Here is a 6,000-nt window from a genome sequence, read left to right as displayed (position 1 = left end):
GGTCTCGTTACGCTGTCGTTTACAGCTTTTGAGATATTAAAGCCAAATTGTCCCATTCTATCCTATGGGGCTTGTTACCATGGCAACAAAAAACAATGCATTTGTATGGGGGACCATGTGAATAAACAATCTGTTAATGCTGCCCGAACCGGAATGTGCACCCATGCATGGCATACATCGTTGGATGCGTCTCCATCGTGCCTCGATGAGCATTACTTTTCTCAGTCAAAAGTGTTACCGTGGCAACGCTAGACGCCAAAAAGCAAAAAAAAAGGCAAAAATTCAGACGCTTATTGCTCGGTCAAACTTTATCGTAGAGACATCGTTCAAACTTTCAAACACTCGGCCCGATTGGCACTAACGGGCCGTACAAGCTCATTATGCCAATTATTAAAATTTTTGCGATATTGACCTTTCATTTTTTTTTTAAATTTCCATTTGACTTTGGACGCTTGTTGCTAGGCGACAGATTATCGTAGAGACATCGTACAAATGTTCCCCGACTCGGCACGCTGTGGCCGTAAACATATTCAAATTTCATGAAGCTGGGATTTAAGGAAATTTTATGTGAAAATCCATGCCAAATGGCCCCATTCATTCGGATGGGATTTTTTACCACGGTGAAAAAAAAACCTATCCATTGTCATTGTCTATCATGTAGCCTGAACCGCAACGTGCACCCATGCATGGCATACATCGTTAGATGCGTCTCCATGTTGCCTCGATGGGCATTACTTTTTTCAGTCAAAAGTGTCACCGTGGGGGGCGCTAGACGCCAAAAAGCGCGCCCCATTTTTAACTATTGGGAGCACAGGAATGAATGCAATACAACCGTAAACACCTCAAACTGACATAGAACCACCCCAAACACAACCACTACAGCCCCAAACCAAAGCAGCAAGAGGGGTCGAATGGGCGGTAGGGCATGCCCATATCAAAATTTCATGAAATTTTCTAGTTATTCTTATTATTCCGCACTTTTTTTCGTCCGTTAATACGGCCCGAACCGCAACGTGCACCCATGCATGGCATACATCGTTGGATGCGTCTCCATCGTGATTCGATGGGTATTACTTTTCTCAGTAATAGGGGTTACCATGGCAACGCTAGTTGGTAAAAAGCAAAAAAAAAGGCGAAAATTCCCGCGCCTATTGCTCGGCCGAACTTTATCGTAGAGACATCGTTCAAACTTTCAAACACTCGGCCCGATTGTCCCTAATGGTACGTACAAGCTCATTATGCCAAGTATTACAGTTTCTGTGATATTGACCTTTCATTTTTTTTTTTTTTTCCGTTTGACTTTGGACGCTTGTTGCTAGGCAACAGGTTATCGTAGAGACATCGTACAAATGTTTCCCGACTCGGCACGCTGTGGACTTCAACATAGTCAAATTTCATGAAGCTGGGATTTAAGGAAATTTTATGTCAAAATCCAGGCCACATGGCCCCATTCATTCGGATGGGGTTTTGTACCATGGTGAAAAAAAAACCTATCCTTTAACATAGCCTGAACCGGAACATGCACCCATACATGGCATACATCGTTGGATGCGTCTCCATCTTGCCTCGATGGGCATTACTTTTCTCAGTAAAAAGTGTTACCGTGGCAACGCTAGACGCCAAAAAGCAAAAAAAAAGGCAAAAATTCGGACGCTTATTGCTCGGCCGGACTTTATCGTAGAGACATCGTTGAAACTTTCAAACACTCGGCCCGATTGGCACTAACAGACCCTACAACCTCATTATGCTAATTATTACAGTTTTTGCGATATTGGCCTTTCATTTTCTTTTTTATTTCTGTTTGAATTTGGACGCTTGTTGCTAGGCAACAGGTTATCGTAGAGACATCGTACAAATGTCCCCTGACTCGGCACGCTGTGGACTTCAACATACTCAAATTTCATGAAGCTGGGATTTAAGGAAATTTTATGTCAAAATCCAGGCCAAATGGCCCCATTCATTCGGATGGGGTTTTGTACCACGGTGAAAAAAAAAACCTATCCGTTAACATAGCCTGAACCGGAACATGCACCCATGCACGGCATACATCGTTAGATGCGTCTCCATCTTGCCTCGATGGGCATTACTATTCTCAGTCAAAAGCGTTACCGTGGCAACGCTAGATGCCAAAAAGCGCGCCCCATTAATAACTATTGGGAGCACAGGAATGAATGAAATACAAGCGTAAAAACACCTCAAACTGACATAGAACCACCCTAAACACAACCACTGCAGCCCCAAACCAAAGCAGCAAGAGGGGACGAATGGGCGGTAGGGCATGCCCATATCAAAATTTCCAGAAATTTTCTAGTTATTATTATTATTATTATTATTCTCGCCGTAAATAAATTGCCTTTTTGGAGGCCTTAAAATGCTCGAAAACTCACCAAATTTTGCACACGCTTCCAGAGTCGCGTAAAATTACGTATTTTATGGGCGACAGGCATGGGTCGACAAGAATGGGCTCTATAGCGCCACCTATTTTATGTTTTTTGACGAGCCCCACAATATGGTTTGACTTACAGCAATGACCTTTATGTGAGTATTATATTAGACAAAGCCCTACAAAAAAGTATTTTGGACCCATGGTCTAAGTTACACAGGAAGTCCGGCATTTTGAACAGAAAATGTCATTTTTCATGAATTCTGATCATTTCTAGGCCTCGTACTTTAACGAACTCCTCCTAGAGATTTTATCGAATTGGCTCACAACTTGGTTTGTACAATCTAGACACATGGCCGACGCTAAATTGCGAAGCTTTTAAGTTTTCAGCAGAGGGCTTGACCGTAGTGATTCGGCGAAGTTTGAGGTCATTTTTAAGCCTCGCCATCAAACATCAATTGGCTGTAATTCAGCAATACATGATTTGATGTGGTTGAAAACGTATGTGCATGATTGTAGGCTGAGCCTGAAGACATCTATGGTGGAATATTCAGGATCGGTTGTAGCGCCACCTGTTGGCACCAGGAATTGTCATGTCTTGTAGTATGCATCTGTGCTCCAAGCGAGATGAGTGTATTGATCTCAAAGCTGGTCACTTTAATAGGTAAGACATTGACGATGACTGACAGAGAAAACTGTACGTTCTTATCGAAGGGCGTGGCCGTTAGAGGGTGTCAAATTTTGGTGTCTCGCCATGAACATAAAAGTTGTTGTAACTTAAACATAATTGGTCAGAATTAACCCAAAATCAATACATGTAATCAGGCTTCCATTCTGAACAAGTGGATATGACAATCTTGGATTGAAATCCATAGCGCCACCTTTTGGTCAGGTATACATTTTTCATCAAATTATGTGCTGTCATTGCTGTTTCGTTCATCCAATGTTAAAGCAATCGACACATATGATTGTCAGTATGTTCCTTATTGACCGTGTCGCGTATCGTGGTCAGAACTTGAAAGGAATTGGCATTTTTCGTCACTCTGAATTTTTTGGTAAAATAATAATTTAAAATCAGAGGTTTTGTTAAATGTCAATTAAATGTCAGATTTATATACCTTTCAACATGAATAAAAAATCATACACTGGTACCTATAGGTTTTTTTAAAGTTTGTAACTCTATTTTTTTCAAAATATGAACTTATTTTAAAATAAATCACATTTTTTTTTCTTATGTCCTTTCACCTCCGTAACTCCCTTAATATATTGTTTAATGTGTTGTTTAAAGCTACAGTTAATTCTATGAAATTGTGTCGAACATTATTATTTTTAAATAATATTTTTGTTCGATCAGTCTGTCTGACAGGCTGGTCTGATCCTTCTCTGTCAGCAGAGTAGAGGAGAGGGGAGGGGAGGGGCTGCAGCTCCCGCAGGAGGACGGGGGGAGGGGTGGTGGGGGGGTGAAGGGGCGTTGCGCGCGCAGCTCCCGCGGGGGGAGGGGCTGATGTTCAGCGCGGCCGCCATCTTGGTCGAGGCGCCGCATTGACTGCCTGAGAACGTCGGGCGTGGCCGCCATCTTGGATCGGTATCGCTAGGAGGTGTCTGCATAAGTAAAATAACTATAACTTGCTTAATTTTCAACCGATTTTCACGCGGTTTGCTTTGTTACAAACGGCAGACATGTAGCTATGATACAGGACGCTTGATGTACGTTAAATATGAAAGCTTTGATGCTAAAATACGTTCTGCAGGTAGTCACACTTCAGGTATACACACATAAGCAAGCCTTTTATTATTTTAATATTGCTGATTATGGTTTACAGTTTAAGATTCACAGAATATTCAGACAGAATGTGAAGCATGTGAACAGTGAATGTGAACAGAATTTTTTGAGATAGGATATTTGAGTTTTCTTAAGCTGTAAACCAGTGGTCGGCAACTGGCGGCCTGCAGGCCAAAATTGGCCCGTCTCCAATAATATCTGGCCCGTCAGATGACAATTGAAAATCTGATAAATATATAAATATATATTTTTTTAATTATTTACTATCACAAACACGACAATTTCATAGAGAATTCGAAGCCTTTATTTAGAAAAGATAAAATAAAATAAAAGTAGAATCTTCATGATTCCGGACGCACACAATTCTGTCACCTGTAGCATAGGGGGGCCTTAATTAGAGGTGCACACAAATATTCAGGAGTAACGTAGGCACAGACTCCCGACAAAACTCCTGGAGCTGTTCAAATGGTAAGACGTACTTGCTTGCTTTAAAGTGATTTGTTGTGGTTTAAACTGTGAAAAATACAACTGATAACTTACCTTGAGTTTTGCTGTTGGTCTTTTAAATGGTAAAACGTCCATTATATGTGTAAAAATACTAGGAAAATCCGCCTCATTTGCATATCCTCTCACTCTTCAGCAGACAGAGCTGCTGCTCCATGTGCACTGACTACTGTGCTACTGTTCATATCATGGGTTTTTCATGTGTTTAATGTCGTTCTGTGTATTTTAAAGAAGGACTGCATTTGTTAGTAGCTTGGCAGAAAATAATATTATTATCACCAAGTTACTTAAGCGGTTTCATAACGGAGCCACAGAGTAGCTAAAGCAGTAATAACACACTAATAACAGTCTGTAGCAAATTCAAGTTACTTTATTTAAACTAATGACTTTCTTAAACTACTTTTTTGTACAAGATATAATAGTATAATAATACTAGTAGCCTATAGATAAAGGGAAAAAAAGTTTTGTTTAGTAGAAAAAAAACATGTTTCGCCTGATTGATGTGATGTTCTACCATTCAGTTGCTCCGAAAAAAATTGGCCCGAGGGTCAATTGGTTTGACATAGGAAGTCGTAAGTGTCATTTCTGATATGCTTATGGGGGGCGGTTGACGTGAGTGCGAGGGCCCGTTCATCGCTGCTTGCAGCTTTAATTTATGTTATGTTTGTGTAATAATTGCTTGGGGGTCATGTTCTGGGTCTCTGCAAAGCGCCTAGAGACAACTTCTGCTGTAATAGACGCTATATAAATAAAATTGAATTGAATTAAATACCCCCCCCTAGGGAGCTACATGCATTTCAGATGTGAACCAGGTAATTCATGTATTGCAGTTCATCACCTGACCAATGGCTGTTGGTTTCCAAAGCAACTCGATCGACGGAAATGTTGGCCTAATAAATAAGTGAACAGTGAGAAGTAGCTGTGCAGGAGTCTTCTTGTTAAGTTTGGCTGCTGCTTTCCTCCTCTGACGCACCTTTGCAAATCCGGTGTGCAAAAAGTTTTCCACTTTGGATAAACCAGATCAGGTAAAATTATATCAAAAACCACTTTATCTGTGGTTAAACAGACATAAAGATACTACAACATGGCTCAAAATTGTTTTTTCGTCTCCATCACTAAATTGACGTCGATGACAACTATCTGAGAAGTGATTTAAAATATTTTTTTTTAACCTTTGTATCAGATTAGTTAAAATTATATAAAGAAGGCGTCTTTTGAACCAATTGCTAGCTGTCACTTTAGCTACTTAGCGCATAGCACTGTCTTTCCTTCCACGCTGTGAATACAGACCAAACAGTGCATAATAAGTAAGAAATGTTTTGTTACACTG

This window comes from Cololabis saira, chromosome 22 (genome assembly GCF_033807715.1).
Source record: "Cololabis saira isolate AMF1-May2022 chromosome 22, fColSai1.1, whole genome shotgun sequence".
Classification (NCBI taxonomy): domain Eukaryota; kingdom Metazoa; phylum Chordata; class Actinopteri; order Beloniformes; family Belonidae; genus Cololabis; species Cololabis saira.
This window is presented reverse-complemented; position numbering follows the sequence as displayed.